The sequence below is a fragment of the Apis mellifera genome, linkage group LG13, assembly GCF_003254395.2.
Source record: "Apis mellifera strain DH4 linkage group LG13, Amel_HAv3.1, whole genome shotgun sequence".
Taxonomy (NCBI): Eukaryota; Metazoa; Arthropoda; class Insecta; order Hymenoptera; family Apidae; genus Apis; species Apis mellifera.
This window is the reverse complement of record NC_037650.1, coordinates 737,607-762,191: the sequence shown is the minus strand read 5'-3', so window position 1 is coordinate 762,191 and position 24,585 is coordinate 737,607. Positions and strand designations below refer to the sequence as shown.

Genomic DNA, 24,585 nt, shown 5'->3' with positions numbered 1-24,585 from the left:
TACAGAAAGAAAGTTAACAATAGATTGCGTTTATTTATTCTTATAGCATTACCTGTATATAATAGCATTACTTAGTAATATAAGAATAATAATAATTCATTTAAAAAAATAAAAACAAATGATTCATTTATTCATTTAGTTTCTTTGATTTTTCTCAAATGAAATAAACAATGAGTTCGAATCTCGATAAATTTTTCGAAATTACAAAGAAATTTTATAGAATTTAGTGATAATATCATTATATGATATAAAAACGAGGATTTTTCAATTAATTAATGGTATAGTAAGTAATTACTACTAAAAATTATTTAATATATTTATAATTTTAATATATTTTAATTATTAAATACATATTATTTAATAATTATTAAATACTTATTAATTATTATAAATTATTATAAATTATTAAAAATTAATAAATTAATAATTATTAAATACATTTATTAATACAATTTTAATTATTTAATATATTTAAATTATTAATATATATAAATAAACGATTTCTTTTATAATTGGATTCATAATCTTATAAATAACTTTTCTAGAAAAAAAAAAGAAGAAATAATTTATTATTTCTACGAATATTAAAATATAAAATATTTTTTTATGACTTTATGTTTCAGATATTTTTAATACATAATTCTATAAAAAAAAAACCAATTTTAACTGCGACAACAAATGAAAAAGAAACGAACATATAATTTTGTCCAGCATTATATAACATTATAATACATTATGAAAAAAAGAATATCAGCTGATAAAAATTGAAGAGGTATATTTTATTTAATATTTATTAAATAATTATTTCAACAGACTTTAATATATTGTTATAGATATTCTATATGATATATATTGATATTTACCTTTAAGAAGATATGATCTTTTTTAAGAAGACAAAAAATTGAAGAAATCTAGATTATAAATAATCTAGATAATAAAATCTGTAATTATTCAATATTATAACATATTTTATTTAACTATTTTTATATAATGATATTAAATTTATTATTTTTTGTGGATTTTTATTGATATTTTATTTATTTTTTTTAATAAATTATTTTCTTTAATTAAATTAAAGAAAAATAAGTTGTCAAAAACAATACAAATAATTTTTTTTTCTCTAATAAATTTCAGTTGCAATCTATACTAAACAGGAAATAAATATAAAATTGTTACTGATATGATATATTCATATTGAATTTGTTTACATTTACATAAATCTGATGCTTCATCATATCCTTTATTTAAATATTAGTAATAATATTATATATAACTTTATTTAAATTTTTTATTATTTGTTTATGATTTTTGTTATGATTTAATTTTTATAAATCTATTTTTTATTAATTTTCGATAGATAACAATTTTTTCTATAATTAAGAAAAATAAATAACAATTTTCTCTAATAATTTAAAATAAGATTGATTGTATTTTATATTTAACATAATATATTAAAATTTGATAAATATGCTATAATAAAAATGCTTCTAATATTTTTTTTTGTAAAATATCTTTTTTAATTAAAATTTTATGCTTTTTTTCCAAATAAAAATTGTTATTTCGCGATAAAAATGATAAAATAATATATATTAATATATTTGTTAAAAGTATATAAATATATTTATAATTTAAAAATATATTGTATGATATATGTATATTTTTTATTGAATTCTTTTTTAAATATATGAAGATAATGATATATTATAAAAATATATAAAAAAAAATGCAAAAAAAATATTTAATTATAAAGGAATTCTACAATAAATAATAAAATATAATGAACAATAAAAAATTGATGCTAAAAACATTATTTTTTTCAGAGCTTTTTTTCCTTCAATAAATTTTCTTTCAAATATATAATAATTCAAATATATATAATATTATATATATTAAAGATAAACTATATAAAAATATTAAAATAAAAAAAAATTAAATTAAATAATGAACAAATATATATATATATATAATTTATTTGTTTATTATTTAATTTAATATTTTTTGGAATTTAATTTAATGCTAAATTAATATTATTTAATTATCAATTTAATTTTAGTTTAAAATTAAATATATAAGAAAATAATAATATACGTAATTTTTAATATTAGTATTATTGTGTTCATATTAGGTAATAGATTGAAAAATAATATGATTAAAAAAAATAAATAATATCCAATAAAAAATAATTAATAAAACAAATAAGAATAAATTATATGTTATATGTATGTGAATCGTTCGGGTGCCTTTATTCTACTGAGCTTACTCTGTCGCGTCGTACAGCGTGGCAGTTGAAAGAGAGGAGAAAAACCAAAACAGAATCGAGCAACGACAGTGATACTTAATTCACTCGCAAATATACATGCAATACGATATAAGTCGCATTTTTATACATATAAAAATTAGATAAAACAATTAGATAAAAATAGTTAAATAAACATTCGATTCTCTATTTTTTTATTTATAGTCTTTTATCTTTTTACAATTGTGATTTTTTTATTTAGTTATTTAATTATTCACATTATATTTTTTTGTTTTTTTATTAATATATTTATAACAATATAATATTCATTGGAAGAGAGAAACACGAGTATTCTGCTTCATATCTAGAAAATTTTATCTAATTAACATTTATTGATATCAATATTATCATTTATCTTTATATTATTACGATCCATGTTTGTCATAATATTTAAAAAATAATATATATAATATATAAACAAATAAAATATAATTTAAAATATAAAATAAATATAATATATATTATTATTGCACATGCATTATTTATTCTAATTACAAAGTTATTTATTTTTAAAATTATAATATGATTTTTATAGATATTTTCGGATTTAAAATTTATTTTAAATGATTATAAAATTAAATTATATCGAAAATAATCATTTTATCAATATTTGAGTCATATATTGTGTGTAATTTTTATTATTTATTATAATATATAACTTATTAAATTAAATATTAAGTTCTTTTAATTCCAAAAGATTATGTTTCTCTCAATATTCTATATCTAATATTTTCTTTTTTGTTTAACATCGCTAATTTCTAAAAAAGCATTTAATATCTATTTTATTGTCTTATATATTTCAATAATATTTAATTCAATCTTTCATATCGTATTTATTAAACGAACAATATTTTTTTAAACTTAAGATTAATAGTCTTTTATCTTACATTTAAAAAAATAAAAGTTAATAATTGATAGAATTTTGTGTTTGTGATTACATATTGTTTTAATCAATATTTTTGCAAAATTATTATCTTCAATTTTTTTTTAAACTTAAATTGTATTGCAACCATATTGCATAAAAATCTTCCATTCGCAATGCATTTCTTCAATGGTAATTTTTGTTGGTTCGAAAATTATTATTAATTATATAATGCCATGCTAATGATTCAATTATTTTTTGACAAAATCCAAAAGATCTTTCAATTATTAAAGTTTTGTATGAGCTTTTCTAAAATATTGAAAGTGGAATTCTATGTTTAATTTTGTTATTATTGCTTTATGTGATTATAATTTTTTTATGAGAATTTTAATAAAAAAAATTCAGAATATTTTTTACTATTTTTAAAATTTCTAATTGTATTTTATAGCTAATTGCAACACAACGCATACATATTCAAAATTATTTTCTTTTGCAAAAAGAATTTTTCTTCAAAATAAGAATATATTTTAAATAATTTTATTATGAAATATTTAATAGCTTAACGAAATATATTAATAGCTTAACGAAATGTAATTTTATAATAAATAAAAATTTATTACTTATATTGAAACGAACAAAAGATGACACGTAATGATACACGTAAATTTTTATTAGCATGGATATGATCATTTCAAATAGAACTTTGTAGTAAATCATTTTTATTACTATAAATCATAGTTCCATGAAAAAGTTGGAGCTAACATTTTGATTTTTCGAGCCGAATATAATTTTAAAGTGTGAAAATTTCGTGTCGAAATTTGTCACGTTATTCAATATAAGAATACTAAAATTGTCAAGATAATCATTAGCATTCACAAGATGAAAACAAATTTGGCCAATGTTAAAAAAAACTATTCTATCGGACTTGGAATTTTGTTCTTGGATATTTCATTAAAAATATGCGCATAAATTACAATTTAGCTAATTGATAATTGTAAAATTGCTTAGTAAATTTTCTAATGTTATCAATTAAAAATAGATTATATTTTTGTTCCAATCAATTAAAATCCAAGTGATTTGATCTCGAGATCTTGTCTCATTAAAATTGCATATAACGTAGCAACACTAGACCGGCAGAAACAGAATCTTATATCAAAAAATTTTAGGAAAAGAAACAATACAGTTATAGTTTTTCAATAAATGAAAACAAAGAACTTTTTTCGAAATTCTCAATCTATACTGGACTACTTCGCGTTATCATTTATTATATTTGATTTATTGAAAACATATGAAAGAGATTATGAAAAAAAATTTATAACTCAATAATATTTATTTTATTTGCTTCTCACGAACTCATATAAGCAAGGAAAACATTTAAATCAAGATAGGCAACAAACCTTCTATTTTTAAAAATAAAAATTCAAAATTTAAAAAATAATTTACAAATATTGAAAGATAATGCGTTAATGTTAAATCTGTTTTTAAATTAAAAAAACGTTTGGATTTTTCAGATAGGCTAAGAAATGCTTCAATTGAACAATATGAATAAGAATATCTAATTATTATTCATACGAAAAAAACTAAAGAAATTATTTATTGTCCATAAATATTTACTGCACATAAATTATTAAACAATAGTTTTTTCTTTACACAAATTTTGGATATCTTATCAGAAGTGTATATGAAAATGAAAAGCATTATTTGAAATAAAGTGCTTCTAAATAAGACTAGCATAGTGCAAACAATAGGCTCAATCCTATATGTTCCTTTGTTACCTAATGAAAAGTGTGGTTCTACGCAGATTCATATTTAATTAAAACTGAATTTAAACCAATACTATATTTGTTTGTTTGTATATTTTACAATAAAAGCAATTTATATTCAATTAACAGTTATTGATCTCTCCACAGAGATATTTCTAAAAAAAAATATCTATTTAAAAAGATTTATTGATAAATTAATTAATTTAAAAAAATTTCAGATAAAGAATGCAATGCATTTGAAATAAATTATCAAGGATAATATACGAAAAATTATACATTGTTTTGCTTTTACAGATAGTCCTTAGTTCACCTAATGTCTTAAATACAATATAATGAAATTAGGAGGAAATTGAACATTGATAATAATACCAATGAAACTACTCTAGTGAGATTCTGCAGGAGCATCAAGATTTTCAAATTGTAATAATAATTCTATAATTTTTTTTTGTAAATTGCTAATAATTTATTGATGCGACGTTAAGTTTATTAAATAAAAAAAAGATTAGTTTCCTTAAATTTCTTATCGTTTAATAACTCTTTCAAAACCTAATCATTTGCTTCTTATATCTGACCTGTATTATATCTTTTAATAAGGATTTGTTGTCAAATTTCAGATGATCCAAAATATATAGCAACAATAGCAGAAAATACTTATATCAATTGGAACGGAAATAAACGTACAACAATGATTGGCAAATTTGGATAGTGGATATTAGGAACAATAACCTTGCAATGGCAACTAAAACGAATTTGAAATTACATCTTCAAAACAATAAACTCGCTAGATTAACAATAATCAAAATGGCGATGATTAAGGTTTATAAAAATGGCAGAAACAAAAATTAATTATTTAACAACTCATATTAGATAATAATTTGTTTAATATAATTATATATAGAATTTAAACGTAAGTTATATTTAGTAATAATGATTATGCACTACGAACATTATTAATTTATATAATAATTTATTGAATTATTACTTTTTATAACTTTATTACGTTATTAAGTGATTATCTAGATAGATTAATCAACATGATTTGTGAACTTGTTTAATCCTATTTTTATATATTTTATTTGTATCGTATTGTATGTATTTATATGTATTATTATACTATAATATTTTTATTTGACTTGTATATTGAATATAATTAGTATGTTACGAGTTTCTCCATTTCTTAACAAATAGAATTTTTAATTATATATTTTTTAGAAACACTTCGGCTTGGTTGAACGCGATCTTAGTACTTGATTTGATGATATTTTCTAGTTATCTTAGTCAGTATTATTCTATACTTGAGAAAATTTATTAAAAATTCTAAAAATAAAATTTAATTCTAGAAATTTTCCTTAAATTGGAAATGTTACAATTAAGGGGTTGATATGCTTTATCAAGAATCCGCGATTTTTTAAGATGAATATGGAGAAGATCTCAGAGTAGTTGTAAAATTCGAGAAAAAATTAGAATGATTTTAAATTTTGAATTATTAAAATGTGTTTGAATTCGAACTTAGTCAATTTGAACAAAAGAACTGTTAGAATCTCTTGAATTCATTTAGTGATAAAAATAAACTTTCATTGAAATATGAACTTTACTCTTAATTGTTTAAGATAAAATTTCAATTAACGATATACATATAACTTAATAGTTAACATATAATATATAATAATATATAATATAATAATAGTTAACATATAACTTTATAATAAATTAATTTTATTACTACATCATAGATCCACGAACAGATTGAAATTATTTGTTCCACGGAAATAAATCCATGGGAAATTAATAATTATGGTGATATAAGTTACAGAAATTAATTTGAGAAATCTTTATTATAAAAATTATAATTTTTATAAAAATTCAAAGCAAGTAGAATAAAATATCTAATAAAATTCTCTAATTCTTAATTTAAGTTTAAGAGATGAAATCATGATTTTAAGAAAATTTAAAATTTTCTTTTTAATGAAATATTTTTAATATATGTTTAAATTATTATAAATTTTAAATTATAAATAATAATTATATTAAATTTTAAATTATTATAATTTTATGTGAATATTAAAAAAATATTGTAAAAAAGTTGCATTGTTTTATTATATATGTTTATCGAATCCTATTAAAAATTTTTGAAAATTTTGATTTTTGAGATATCAGCACCATCTCTTAAAAAATTTTTTTTATTACTACATATGCTAAAATATCCTCTTTCCAAATCTGGATATGATTTAAATCTTAAATATTTTCAATGTATAAAAAACATCATTGTCATTGAAAAATTTCTAGCAGCGTTTTTTAATAAACTGATCTCGTAAAGCAATACTCAAATAATTTATATATATTTTTAATTTGTTTATGAAAATTAATATAAAATTTAATTATAACGTTGAAACAATCTTTATCAATAAAATGAATATTTAAACATTTGTATTCTCTTTTTATATTTTTTTCTTTTTATATCAAAGTATTATATTAATTATAAGAGAACTAATCACATTTGTTACAAATTATATTTTTTTTTATATCTCAAAGAGTTATATAAATAATAAACGAGCAAAATAACAAAAAATAGATTTATAATTAATAATTGTACATGTAATAATGACATCCTTCGTAAAAATGTTTGAAATAAAAATATTCACCACAAATATTGCATTGATATCAGAATCATGCGATTCTACGTAATAATAATAAAAATTAATATTATTCATCTAAAAGATGTTTAATTAGAATATAATTACTGATCAATTGCTTATTATACTTGATCGAAATAAATCGAATTAAATAAATCGAAATACTTGACATGGAAAATAAACATATAAATGAATGATTGGAATAGAATAGACGATGACCTCAAAACATTGGCATAGATGTATCTTATTAGTAGAGTATTATCTATTGACAGAATAAAAATTTCATTAAATTTATTTATTTATTTATTCTTTGCCTCTTAATGAAAATAAATTAAAAAATAACTTAAAATATTAAAATCATTTTATATTATTTTGAAAAAATTAATATATATTTCATCTTAAAAAAGATTCGATTTAGTTTTAAAGTTATTTTCATTAAGATAATATAAAATAAAAACATATTTAAAAATTAAAATAAAAATTATATAATTTTCTTTTTTTCTTACATTACGAATCCTTTAAGAAATTGTTATCATTAAAATTTTTATCTTTATTTTCTATTAAAAGATATTTCTCTCAATATTTATTTTCAATATTTTCAATATAAAAACTAGCAAAGTTTTTCTCATGAAATTTTGTGAAATTTTATTTATGCTTGTTTTGTAGTATTTTTTTAATTTAGGATATGTTCCACTATTATTTGATTTTTCTTTTAATTTTTCTTTTAATTTTCGTCCAAGTTAACTGTAATGATTTAACTTGCACGTATGGAGATAATTTTATTTAAACTTCAATTTTAAAATTTTATTGATTTTATATATATATATATATATATATATATATATATATATATATATATATATATATATATATATATATATATATATATATATACATATCTTCTTGAGGCTTATTTTAATTTTAACGTTATATTTTAACAATCATTAGCAATATTTTGATATATTTTATAGGAATTTTATTAATTTGAACTATATTATCTATGATCATAATACTTAGCGATTTGGTATTAATTTTTCTCTTATACACTTTTCAAAATTTGTAGAATCCATATATTTATGATATATATATTTATATATATTTTTTAGAATTTATGTTTTTAGGAATTTCGTGTTTTGAAAATCAAATTTACAATTTCTATAAATCCATTCTTTCCATTTGTGACGAATCGTTAACTCCACAAAACTCGAAATGAGTGATTTTATTATATTTATCAACTAATATGCTTAGATTCATATTAAATAAATTTTTGTGAAAATTAATTTATTTTTATTAATCATGCAACATAATTGAATATTAAATTATTTATAATTAAATATAATTAATTATGAATGTTTTATTTTTTGTTTACTTATAATATGCAATATGTAATAGTTTATTAGAAAAAACTAGAAAATATATTTTTTTAATCGTGTACTTATGATATTATAATTTACAACCTAATCGGCATTCGAAATATTCAAAAATTCATAGTAATATTAGTTGTAAAAGATAAATGTGCTGATTTTAATTTATGATAATTATTAGTATTACTATAATATAACAAAATAATAGATAACAAGAATATAATTTACACCGTATTCCTATTATTCGAATACCCTAATATATGATGTTCTATTATCTGTATATTCTGTTACCCGCACAACATTTTGTACAAATTTACATACATTTACGACATTTACATACAACATAATTAGAATACAACATAAATACAACGTATTTAGATATAATAAATACTTTCTTGCGTTCAGCCGGTTAAATGTAATCATATCAACTCAGTTTGCAGAGAACGGTATCGCAATGGTAAGCAAAAACTGTAGTTTTAAACTATTGAAAAAAAATACAAAATAATTAAAGATTTTAAAAGTAATGAAAGTACAACGAAATTAGCAAGAATACATGGTGTTGGAAAATCTACAATCATAGATATTAAAAAACAGAAATACAATATTGAAAATTATATACAGAATGTAGATTGAACAGATGCTAGTTTCGGTAGGAAAAGCTTAATAAATCTAAAAAATAAAAATATAGATGATATTGTCTTCCAATGGTTTCGTCAACAAAGAGATAAAGGCATATCGATATGCGGACATGTTACGTGAAAAAACTCTAGAATTCAATAATAGATTAAAAGGAAATCCATTTAAAGCTAGTAATGTTAGTTGATTAGTAAAATTCAAAGCACGTTATGATATACGACAATTGGATAAAAGTAGAAAAAAACTGTAGAAAAAAACTTTCAACGAATAACGTCGCTGCAGAAACTTTTAAAGCAGACTTTAATAAATTTTTAAATAATGAAGAATATGAATTAACAAATGTATACGATGCTGATGAAACAGGTTTAATTTGAAAGGTACTATCACAGAATAGTTAGTTTCTCGTTGTGAAAGATTAGAACCTTGTCGCAAAGTTAGTAAAGAACACATTATTGTATTTCTTTGTGCGAATGCTATCGGATACCATCAACTTCCAATTCTGATCATCGAAAAAAGTAAATGTCCATGCTATTTTAAACATACCAATATGACTGCAAGTTGTTTATAAAAATCAGATAAATGGTTGGACGAACAACATTTTTGTTGAATGATTTGAAAATATTTTTATATAAAAAATTATCAATCAAAAGAACATCAATTAAAAAATGATTATAAAGAAAAAGATATGCTGATAGATAATGCTAGATCGTATTCTATATGTGATATTCTTAACCAGAAGGAGAAATTTATAAAAGTTATGTTTTTGCTACGTAAAACTTCACTCATATAGCCATTAGATCAAAGAGCAATTGAGTGATTCAAACGATTATATAGAAAAAAAATTGGTTAAAAAATTTCTGTTCATGTTTTCACTTGAATGAAGAGGGTATGATAAAGAAATATTAAATAATATAAAAAATTAAGTTTAAAAAATTGCTTTTATATGGCAAACGAATGAAGCTACATTAAAAGTACAACATTGAAAAGAGCGTGGAAAAAATTTTTGATCCATAAAATTAAATAAGATTAATTAAATTAAACAAGAAAAAATAGTCGAAGCAAATATTAAAGAATCACTACATTACGTAGAATACCAAGGTGTGATTCTGAGAGTGATAATATAATCCAATGGTTTCAATGCAATAAAATCAATAGTAACAATGAAGATAACATAAATTTTATACAATAGAAGCAGTAAACGAAAATAATGATGAGTATTTATCTTTTTATGTCGAAGTATTTGAGTCATTTGAAAAAGAACTTCGATGGTTTGAGGTGCAACGGGAATATAATTCTACGCAACTACGTTATAATAAAAAATTTCTACTGTACAAAAGATTAGAACTGAATAAAATAAGAGTAAGAAAAGTAAAAATAATGAAACATAAAACATATGGTAAAAATACATAAAAATGGTACCATATTAAGCTTGAGAATTCATTTTTCTTGTATTCTTTTATGTATATTATTTTTGTTTATAGAATATTTTCTTCTCTATATTAATAATTATAGGATCTATATTGGAAGATTAATTATAGGAACTATATTGATATATCAGCATGTGAATTAAATCAAATTGTATTATGGTTTTAAAATTTTTTGCTATAATTTCTACAAAATCTTCTGTAATCCTTATTTTTTGTATCTTTTTTAAGTTATCAAATAAGATAAAATTTATAATTTTTAGATTATACAATAACAATTTATGGATGAAAACATATAATAAAATATATATAATATGATGAATAATAATTTTAAATGAAATGAATTAATTATAAAATGAATTATTAATGATTTAAAATAAAATTCAATTATTTCTTTTTTGTAATTAGAAAAAGGATTCATATCAATTTCATTTAAAATTATACACATATAAAACAATAAAAAATCGATTTATTAATTTTTATCAATTTCTATGATTTTTGCAAATATGTCTGGATCAATGAAAAATCTTATCATGTTTCTACTTCCTTATTTTGTGCATTTAATTAAATTTAATTTTATTCATTATTTCTTTTTCTTTTTCTTTTATAATTTATTTTTGTTTTTTAATATCCAATTTGTACAATATGGAATAGATATTTGAAATATCTAATCCACGTATGTAATATCGTTGAATGATTACAGATTAGCTTTAAAATAATATAATAGAACGATACGTATACTTAGCAATGATTTTTTTTTTACTTTATTTTTACATATGACTACTCATAGCGTAATCGCTTTCCAATTAAATTTAGGCGGAAGAATCATGCATCTACAAATAATAATTCAAATTGAGAAATATCTATATTTTCTAAGGCCTTTTTATGTTTATTTTCAATGATTATATACATAGCATTTTTGAGTATTATAGTAGTTTTAGTTAAACTATTATAATTTTTTGTATCTATTATTGTAAATCATGATTTATTATTTTGTCTGGTTTTAATTATATATAATTAGAATTTGTTCTTTAAATTGATTTAATTTTTTGATTACTAAAGTAATCAGTTAGTTCATATGATAATTCTAGAAAAAATATGTTATTGTAACGATATCATAAAAACTAGAAAATTAACTTTAGATAGACTCGAGAGGGGGGAAAGGAGTATACTGAGTTTGTTTAATTGTAAATTAAATTATTTAATAAATTAAATAATATTTAGTTTCAATGTGTGATTTAAAAATATATTTAAATTTTGTATAGTCAGTATGGATATAGAAATGTAAAATTTTATTTCATCAAAATTTAAGTCCCCTCTAGTTAAAAAATCATCAATATAAAGAACTAATTGATTTTATTGATATTTAATTTATAAAAAGAATATAATTTTCTTTTTTGAATCATTTTCAGTTCGTAGGAATGTGTTTTTTTATTCTTTTATAATATAATCAAATATATATATATATATATATAAAGCATTTCAGTTAAATTTATCAAAGTTATCAATCAGATTTCTATTACTTCTAATGATTAAATCTATAATATATTTGTATATTTATTATATATCTAGTTTCTTTATATTTTTATTAGAATTTCTTTTTACTTTACTGAAGGAATCTTTTCTTATTTTTGCTAGGATTAAACTTTAACTGAAATAAACTTTGTAAATAATCTGCTATTCGTTCGAAAAATTTCGCCTCTTTCATCATATACAGATCGAATGACTATGAAATAAATAATAAAAATATTTTTCTATTCAGCGAATACACGAGATATAATTTATTTTATATCGTGAGAAAATTGTGTCAATGATTAAAATTTCGCATCATTATTTTTCAACAATTTTTTTTTATTTTTTATGACATAATTCGAATATTCATACTACTTAAATTTTATAAAAAATAATTTTTAATTTATTCAGAAATTATTAAAAACAAAAGAATTTTGTAATTGAAATTTATAAAATCTTGATATATCGATTTTGAGTAAATTAGTTTTTTATATTGTAGAATTTGATTATTTATACTAATATGTTTAAAAAAAGAAAAAAAGGAAAAGCAATATTATCTGTTGAACAGTGATTGATTCATAAATCGATTCGAATTTAATTCTCTCAATTTTATTAATAATATTATCTGTATATCTCAATTTATTAATAATAATTTACAAATAGGTTTCATTATTCGAAAACTCAGATATAATAGCAATAATTATTTCATAAGCTATACCTGCATATCAAATACCGGCATATCAAACAACCAATCATCAGAGATCTTAAAAATCATCAAATACCGATCTTTATACATTTCGACATATTGTTTTCTAATAATTGTTTTCTAATATGATAATTATTTCTTTGCTTAGCTTTACTAGATAAAAATTGGAAGAAAGAATTATGATCTATAACATTTTCAAGATAAATTCTTTATAAATAAATAATTTTTCAGTCTTTTCAGTATTAGTTTAGGCCATTTTTCATACGAATTTATATTTAAACATTATCTATGCAAGTGAATTGAAACATGATGAAATATCAAAAAATATATGTGTGTCAGATTTATAATAGTAATGAACTAATTGCTATTTTTGAAAAATTTTTTGTTAATTTGTTAATTTTTAATCGAAATAAATCTTGTGAATAATCTGCTATTCGTTCGAAATATTTCGCCGGCCTCGTATATCGGAATAATGATATAAATGATGAAAATATTTTTTTTCTATTCAGCGTAATAGAAAAAATACAAATACACAAACATGAATTTATCGACAGAAATTGAGAATTAAAGTTATTTGATTGAGAAATTTTTTATTTGTTGATCAAATCCTCGTTTTCAATGACATGTTATAAATATTGATTCTTTGGATCGCAATCAATTTTTTCTCGAATCTTATTACTTGCATTCTTGTTCCATAATTAATCTTATTTGATTTGATGAATGATTAGGACGTCACAATGATGAAAAAAGGTAAGATGACATTAATTTGTAAATCCAAAAAAAAAAAAAAAAAAAAAATGATAAATGTCCAAACTCTTGGAAACTTCTTGTTAATTCGTTTAATCTCTAATTTCTACAAAATTCTATTATACAAAATAATTTCGTTTGAGCACATCAATTTCATTTTTATTCTTAGTCGATGTAATACTTTCTAGATTCGAATTCGTTATTATTAATTATTATTGTAAAAAAACATCGAAAATTGAAATCGTCACTAAGAATAATTACAAGAAGAGTTTTATTTAAAAGCAATCATCTGTACTGAAACATTCAAAAAGATGACAATATGGATCATATACTACTCCTTTACATTTAATAGAAAACCAATGAAAATTGACCAATTCGATACTAAAAAGATAAATCTATTCTAGTCTCTTTTTAGATAGAAGTCAAATCTTTTATTCTCCATTAATCTCAAGGGGATTGATTGTATTTCAATATGTTAATTAATATGATTAATACGATTAATAGAAACTAAATTAGATTTATTACATTAGAAAAAGAAAAATGCCAAGAAATGTTTCAATGATAAATGATCTAGACAAAGATAAGAAATATTCGAATGTTCTACTAATATCTAAATGAAAAAAATATTCTGACAATTTCTTCTCTAATTCTTGTTTGAATTCTTTTGCAATTTTTCTAAAATTGTTAAAAATTAAAAGTGGAGTTTGAAAGATAATTATTCATGGCTATTTCATTGAATGAATCTTGAATCATTCTGTTCCAATATGTTCGCAATGTCATGTGCTTTAAAATGGAGTTATATATTAAAACTAAAATTAGATAGATAGACAGCTTATCAATGACAATCAAAATCTATACTATCACGACTTTTTGATTTTATGATGATATATTGCCAATCTAAATCAACTTTTAATCTTTTTCATTCTTAAAAAATATTTCTAAACTAAAATTTCTAAAAAAAAAAACTAGCAATAAATATATTCGATTAGCTTTAATAAACTAATTTAATTTAAGCTCTTTATTTAATTTGTATAACTTTATTAACGTTCCAACTTTAAAATAAACAATTAATTGAAATCCTTAATCGTGAAATATGAAAATCAAATTGATCCTCCTTAGTTTAAAATAAAGTTTTAAAAAAAGAAAGAAGTAATAATTACATATAATCTATTTCTTTAAAATAGAGATTCTTATAATATAGATACTGATTGTGAATCAGCTCAATTATAATTATAATAACAATTCAAGATAATAACAAGATTTGTTATTATAATGTCATTTTGCATATGCAAAAATTATTAAAAAAATTATTAAAATCTGGTTATTAAAATTCATCATAAACTATTTAATTGCCTAAATATTGACAATATTTTCTCATCTTTTTCATTATCATTAATTTATTCTCAAAAAATAACTTAAATATGTAATTATAATATTAATGTTTCTTTCAATAGATAAATAATAGAATAATAATAATTAATGATTATTTAAGTTTTTATTTATGCATTATTACTTTCGAATTGATAATTGAATAAATATTCAAAGTTTTCAAGTCTTGTTAAATATATCCAAATTATTTGTCCTACTTTTTACATTTTTTTTTTTTTTTTACTTTTTATGAAATTATCATTGTAACATTTATTTTTTTGATTCAGCCACATTCTTCTAATAAATATCCAGAATACAAAATGTAATTTTAAAAAATTTGTACCATATAAAGTACAAGATTTTATGGATTGTTGATAGCATCGGATACCATGGATATTTTTCCTTAAATATGTGATTTGTTTCAAAACAAAATGTCTTAAATTTTTTCAAATTAATTACTAATATTAAATTATAGTAATTAAAATTATTTTTAAATTACAAAAGAAATATTTATAAAAATATTTATATTTGTTATTTCAATTAATATTTTTATATTTTGAAAAACATGAACTATATTTTCATCATTTGAATCTCCTCTCTTCGTTTTATTCATTCGTTATAATTTCATGCTAAAAAATAATGTTTTCTTTATTATATTATTATTATATTTTATTTATTATATTATATTACCTATATAATTTTTCTTTATTTGCTTTTTGTCTCACTAATTTGTACTAAATATGTAAAGATTTTTTTTTATGAAACTTTCATAAATTAGCATATTTTTATAAGTAAAAATAATATTATATAAATACAAATGCTTTGCTTTGTTCAAATTCTTTGTTAAAAAATTATAAATAAAAATATGAAATGATAATCGATAATTGATACAATTAGTAGGAGTAGATTTAAAAATTATTATGAATTGATATCGAAAAATATAATCCACTAACTTCGTATTTATTTTTCTTTATCAATTTTTTCTTCAATTTCAATAAATATGTGATAAATTTTTTTTCTTAACTTCTAACATGTGTACTTTGCATTTGATACATTTTCTCTTTTACAGTTCCTCACAATATATTTAATCGTAGAAACCAAAAAAATGATGCTATCCATCATTAAGCATAATTATTTAATTATTGCTGTACTAATAGTGTATAATTAAATAAGTTATTAATTAATATTTAATTGGTTTTTTAAATTTTGATTATTTTCTCCTATCAATTGTGGCTGCAATTCATTTTGTAGAAAGTACAAAAGAAACTGAATAGTTAATTTTTTTGGTAAAAAATGATGTTTAAATATCTTATTGTTACATATCTCTGTCTATATTACATTTGAATTGATTTAAAACATTATTTTACGGACAATATATGGATTTTTATGATTTCACTGATGATAGAATTCATTTCATTTTTTTAAAAATGTCAATATTTTCTATCTTTGTGATCTGGATGACTTGTCTTCATATAATACACAATCTTATGCATATATATAGAAGATTCAAAACAGACATATTTGTATATTTTTCAATAATAAAATATTCTTTTAACCATATTTGTTATTTTTATTATAAATATGTTATTAATATGTATTCAATAAAAACTTTTTCATTTTTTAAATAAATTACTGCAATATAATTTTCTTCAACTAAACGCATAATGCGTATTTTTTATAAATTTCAGACATCAATTTCTTCTATTTTATTAAAAGTAAAAAAAAACGACAATTATCTTTTTGTTAAATTATTTTCATTGCACTACGTGGAAAAGATCTTCATTTTTTTTAAATAATATTAATTTAAATAAAAATAAAAATAAAATAAAAATAAATGTTATTAAATTTTTATACAATTACTGAAAATATTTGAAAATATTGACATTATAAAATGTTTAAAATAATTATGAAAATATATATATATGTTATAATGTCAAATATATATATAATTTAATAACTATTTATATTTATATAACCATAAAAAATATAATAATAATTATAATATAATTATAATATACATGTAATTAAATTTTAATATATAGAATTCATACTTTGATATATAGAATTTAAAATTTAAGTCTTTAATACAAAAGATGATTAGTTTTGCAAATTTGTTAGAAAACTGATTCAAAATAAAATGAAAATATTTTTATATATATATAATTATATATATATATATATATATTATATATATATAACATTAACAAATATTTAATGTTTAAAAATTGATATTAATATTAAATAAGATTCAAAATTAAATAATTTTCTTCTTCTAAATAATTATTCAAATGGTTAAGAAAGTTATGACAATGATATATGTTAAAATAATTCGAATATTTCTAAAAATTCGTATAAAATTCGAAATTGCAAAAACATTGTACTTGAAATTTAACAAGCACTTATTAACAATTGTGTAAGTTGTCGTATAAAAAAATATTTTATAATGATCATTGTTAATCATTTTTATATAAATCAATTTAAAGTTTAAAATATTATTAACAATTTATTGTTTGATTCACTTGTTAATATGAATTAATATTAATAAATATTAATTATTATATATATCAGACTCGTATAACATAACATAAATCTGTATTTTGATGTCGCATAATGCGTAATTAAAATAATTACAATCACATCGATCGATTTTTTAATAAAATATTGATAAAAAAATACAATTATAACAAGCAAAGGGCAAAATATTTATAAAAATATATTTTCATATGTAATAAAGAGTTTCATTCAATTCTATATTGAATTAATAATAAAATTAATGAACATTTTATAATTAATATTTATCAGAAATTAAATTGCATTACATATATTTATAAATGAAATTGTAATTTTATCACATTAATTTTTAATCATAGTAATAACCGAAATATTTAATAAAAAATTTGATATCTTTTCTTATAAACAATCTAATATATTTAATATTAATTTTTTTTAATATTAAAATCTGTTTCTAGTAGAATTTCATTCCATGTCTTTTTTCGCTATCAATTTCAATTTTATATATCGTTCGCTTTTTATTTTTCTATCAAATTCCAAGTGCTCAATTGGATTTAAGTTGGGATGATAAAAAAAACTGATATATTATTATAATATATTAATAAATTTTTTAACGACTTTTGAAATATGTTTTAAATTATTATTATGTAATATTTTTATTATGTTGAAACGTATATTATTGTCTTTGAATTTCTCAATTAATTGGAAATAAATTTTTTTTAAATTTTTTTATATATCTTCCTATCAATGTCAATAATTGTTAATTCTTTAACTTTTATTTTTCTTTTCAAATTTCTTTTTGAAATATTAGGTCTACCGGAAAGTTCTGTCCGTTTTTGGAATAAAACAAAATACAAATTTTTTCTTACCGTCAATTAACGTTATTGAATAATATAATTGCCATTATTATTAATGATCTGTTGCCAGCGTGAGGGCAATTTGTATATCCCATTTTTGGAAAATGTTTCATCTTTTGATGCGAAAAATTGAACCAGTGCTTATTTGACATCTTCTTCATTTTTAAATTTTTTGCCCGTCAAAAAATTTTGCAAGGATAAAAACAAGTGATAATCAGAAGGTGCTATGTCCGGGGAATATGGTGGGTGCGACAGAATTTCCCAGCCTATTTCTGCAATTTTTTGACGAGTCCCTAAAGCAGCGTGTAGTCTGGTGTTATCGTGGTGCAGTATGATATCCTTCCTATTGAACATTGTCGGCCTCTTTTTTTGAACCGCTGTCTTTAAATTATCCAGTTGCTGACAATACTTCTCCGAATTGAGCTTTTCGTTCGGTTTTAAAAGTTCATAATGTATTGGTCCTCGAATGTCCTCGAATGTCATATACACAACATTCTTTTATTCAGAGTCAAATTTGGTTTAGAGGTGAAAGGGCTAAGTTTTCCGGGTTCACAATATGCCCTTTTCCTTACAATGTTGTTGTATGTAATCCATTTTTCATCCCCAGTTATCATCCGGTTCAAAAAGAGCTCGATTTTGTTCCGAGCAAGCAGAGATATGCAGAGATATGACAACTCGATCATCCAAATTTTTCTGACTTAATTCATATGGCACCCATCTTGAATACTTTCACACCAATCCTATCTTCCGAATATGGTCAGAAATATGGTTTGTTAAGTTGAATTAAGCCTTTCTGCGATCTCCGATGTTGTCAGAAAAGGATCTTGCTCCAACATTGCCTTAACAACATCGTCATCGATCAAAGATGATCGCCCAGAACGTGGCTTATCAGAAAGATCGAAATCACCTGTATCAAATTTTTCGTATCATCTTCTGCATGTCCTATCAGAAACTGTACCAAACACTTTCAATAAATTTCTACATGCTTCTGTAGCATTTCTTCCTTGTTGAAATTCGTATAAAATACAGTGGCGTAAATGAACTTTATCAGTCGCCATGGGTATACTATCGTTTCACATTTAAGACTAATGTGAATCAACTTTATTATAGTTTATTTGCTACGTCAGTATGTATACATTAAGCGATAAAAATATAGAACCGAACATGCAATAAATAAACATGTGCTTATGTGGCGAAAATGATATCATAGATTCGGACAAAACTTTCCGGTAGACCTAATATATAACTTCTTTCTAAATATTCTATCATGTAATTCAATTTCAAATAAATATAATTTTATTTGAGTAATTAACAATTTTAATCTTTTTTCTATTTGTTTAATATTGATAAATAATTTCTTTTTCTTCAAAATAAGTATCTCGATCTTGACATTCTTTTTTGAATATCTTTGCAAATATTTCCTGTGTATTTTCTTTTTTTTGACATTCCAAATTGTTATAAAATTTTTCCTTTTATTTTTTTCTATCTGTCGCATCTACTTCTCATCTTTGCATGCTACAAATAAATAATCATTAATAATAACTAGAAAACATTATATAAAAAATTAAGATAAATTATAAAATAGAAAAATATATATTTAATTATAAATTTTTATTAATAAGTAAAATACCGCTTTTTAAATCATGTGTGGCATTCTTAATATACATAGTTATTAATATATATATTTCTAAACATTTATAAATTTCTATATACGTAAGAGTAACTTTATATAAATAAATTGATTGAAAACATATAACAAGATCACATTTTTATCGAGAATTTTAAAAAGGAATATTAAATTCTTTATTAAGATTAAGTGATAGTTCATTATAGCTTTGAATGTTGCACTTGTTGCTGTTTGAATAGATAAAAATGCATTCACTATTGTGATAAAAAAATTGATTCTGATTGATTATTAATTTATAAACATAATGATTATTAATTTATAAATTATTTATAGACGTAATATTTATATATGAATGAAATGGTTAATTCATTATTTATATATATATATATTATTATTAAACACACGATTATATAGTTATTAAACATGATTTATTAAATATAATGATTTATCATATGCTTTTAGATATAAATGACGTTAGATGAAAGATGCAAACACAGTGCTAATTTATTCTGTATTGCTGAATTTAGATTAATGAGAAACTGATCTATCGAATTAATTTTTTTATAAACGCAATTATGATTATTCTGACTTGAGATATTTTTGTTTCCTTCTCTATGCAAAATATTAAAGAATGTTTTTTAACTATACTTTAATTATACTTTATTTTTAGTATATATTTATATATATTATATATATAGTATATATTTGTATTTATATATACTATATATTTTTAGTATATATTATATATATATATATACTTTTTACTATATATACTATATCTTTATAAACAATATATAATTTATAAATATCGTCTTATCTTGAATTAATTTTCTAGAAAATCTACATATCTATCTCTATATTCAAAAATTTTATTTAATTTATTTTATATATCACAACGTGAATTCTATATATTAAAACTTATATACATACGAGATTGAAACAATGAAATAGATATAATTTATAAATGAAATTTATTCATAATCTCATCAGAAATCCAATGGCGGACATAATGACACTTTTCATGAATAAAAATTTTCTAAGTGTTACATGTTGCTGCATGCAAATTTACTAAAAAAAAAAAATAAATCAAGAGAGTATATATAGAGCGATGAATTTATGAGACATCTTATTATCATCTTTCTAATATTTTTTTATACTTTTATATAATATATAAGAAAAATTGCCAATTTTACTGGAAAATTATAAAAATAAAAAATCTAATTTTATTTAATAGCGATTAATTTTTCAATATATTCAATGTATATTAATCCTACACAATTTTTTGGAATTCCAAGATATAACTTCTAGATTTCTAGTATTAAAACAATTATACAAAGTATTAATAAAATATTTTTAAAAAGAAACAAAATGCATGTACGAGAACATTATCAATAATAGACGGTCAGAATTTGCAATAAAAGATATTATTTCAAACAATTACATTATTGACATTGCATAAGTATATAAGACACTTAACAAAAAATATGAGATGATATACGAGTACTGTTTTAAGATAATTATTTAAAGATTTTTTGAAATTATATATTTCTTATTCAAACTTAGAAACATTTCGATATGATTAGAATATGAATGTGATTTTAGAATTTGAGATGACATTTTTTACGCCAATTTACTAATCATCATTATATACTTAAGAAAATTTATGACAATTCATTATTTAGTTTTTTTGGAAACAATAGACTTTGTGTGATGATTTTATAATTTTAAAAATTTTCCTTAAATTAGAATTTGAAGATTGATTCACAGTATTGCCCACTTATATTTCCATAATCCTCCTAAATGAACGTGAAAATAAAAAAATATAAATTTTTATAAAATTAAAAAAAATCTTTTTTTAAACTTCGAGTCGCTAAGAACTTTTTAAATTTTGCACTAATCATAAAAACTTCTTTATACCTTATAGCTAAATAAACTTTTCTAATTTTTGAACTAATAAAAACTAAGTTGAATAGTCGGAATATTAATAATAAGGAATAAACTTGAATCTTGAATTAATTATAAGAATCTAGATTTTTGTTAACTTTGAACTATTTATATTATGAATGACTTTATGAATTCGTAACTAAATTTATATATTAGCATAATTTGCATTTGAATTTTTTATCTAATTTTGTAATAAATTATTTTTATTACTTTATAATATTTTTATTACAGTTCTACAAACAAGTTTGAGCTAATAAATAAAATATCGTAGAAAATTTTTTTTTGTATTTTCTTGCATTAGTAATTTGCAGATAAATATTATTTATGACCATCTTAGCGCATCTTTGTTATAAAAATATATTGAAGAGAGAAATTTTAATTGATATCTCATTATAAAATATTATTTGGCATAAAATTCAGTTTTAAAATTTAAAATTAAAAAAAAAAGCAAAAAAATCCTTTATTTTTGAATCATTCTTTTTAAAACTTGAATTTTTCGAAAATTAAGTTTTGAATAAGAAAAAATTTTATATATATATTTTTTATTTTTTCAAAAATTACCTCATACTCGCTATATAATTTTTGGTCACATTTTATATTTCATTTTAAATGTTATAGTCATAATATTAGTAATTCGGAAAATACAATGCTAATTCGAAATTCGAATTAGTATTGTATTACGAAATTAAACAATATAATAAGTTCAATATCCTTCAATGTATCAAAAATATTAAGAATAAATATTAAAAACTTATATAGAAAAAATTAATATATAAAATTAAATAATAATAACAATTTTATTCTGAATTTCCAATACAGAATCTCTAGTAGAATCTCTAATATGTGAAATAAAGAGATTGTTTATCAAAAAAATTTTTAGATTTTAATAAAACATTCATCTTTTCATAATTATATTATATATTTAAAAAAATATATAATAACAATTATAAATTATAAATTATAAATTAAATAAAATATTTTAGTTCAATTATTTATACTATATCTTCCATATCTTCTCTCTTGTTGCTAAATTACATAAATTTTTTAATATATTGAGTTGAATTAAATTAAATTCTAGTTATTTTTCAGTTCTTTTACAAATGCTATAAATGTTTAAAAAATGTCACATCTTCATCATTACTTTCATTGTAATCTTCTTCTTATTTATTCTCACAATTTAAAATAGTATAATATTTAATTTTATTTTAATAATTAATTTTATTTAACTTAAGCTAATTTAAGCTTTCAATATTAATTTTAACAATATATCATAATCTTGTCTTTTTTTTTTGCCCAGAATTAAAAATTTGACAATAGACGAGTGATAATAGATATAAAATAACAAAATTAATTATTATTCATAATCCAATGCAGTGTAAACAAAATCTTTACAAATCAGATATAAACAGGAAAAATAAGTACATTCTTGAAATTCTGAATTTTTCTAATTGGATATGATCTTCTCATTTTATTCAACATGATAATGGATGTTATTTCATTAATCTAAAATCTTAAGTTTTAAAAATTACAAAATAATATTTAAATTTTAATTTTATTCTTTAAAATAATTGTTGAAAAATCAATTTTTTATATCGTTAAAATATCATCTTTTTATACAATTTTAAAATTTATCCATTTTTTTAAATTATCAGCATGATTTTTTAATTACATTTAAAAATTGAACATTCAAATTTAAATGCATTATAAAAAAAACAATATTAATAAACATAAAATATTAAATAAACATTAAGCAAAAAAGTAAATATTAATATTATGAATACTAAAAAAATTGAAAAAATATGTAAATGATTATAGATTAATTTATTTTTGTTAATATTAACAATATTGAATTATTTTATAATATTTAACAATATTAAAAAATCTCTTTGATGAATAATTAAAAATAAATAATTTACAAAAAAATAAGATAAAAAATAAATATATAGAGTTTATACAAAACTTAAACTGAAAACTTTATATCTTTTACCTGAAAAATTTTCTTTAATATGAAAATTATTTAAATTATTTTATTTTTTCTTACATAAGAAATATTATCGTTATATAAGAATCTAATTAATATTATTAAAAAATCATAATATTATCATATTATCAAAATTATATAATTATATTATAGTCTACATTTTGTACTCAATATTACAGAAAACTAAATACTAAATATTACAATAGTTAATTTTTGCATTATTAAACCTTAAAAGTTAGCATTCAAACTATATTATAATATATATGTGAAATTTTTGAAATTATTTTCACTCAATCTTTCTGATGATTTAATGAATTAATATTTTAACCTTAAAAAGTTTAACTTTGCAATTCA

The 24,585-nt window shown here is 19.7% G+C and overlaps 1 long non-coding RNA gene across 1 annotated transcript; it reads left to right on the top strand.

Annotated features, from left to right (window-relative positions):
* The first annotated feature begins 714 nt into the window (after positions 1-714).
* On the top strand, positions 715-6,576 carry LOC107965826. The gene is made up of 3 exons (XR_001706277.2): positions 715-772; positions 5,216-5,341; positions 5,536-6,576. It is a non-coding gene; the product is annotated as an uncharacterized LOC107965826 (long non-coding RNA).
* The last annotated feature ends 18,009 nt before the right edge of the window (positions 6,577-24,585 follow it).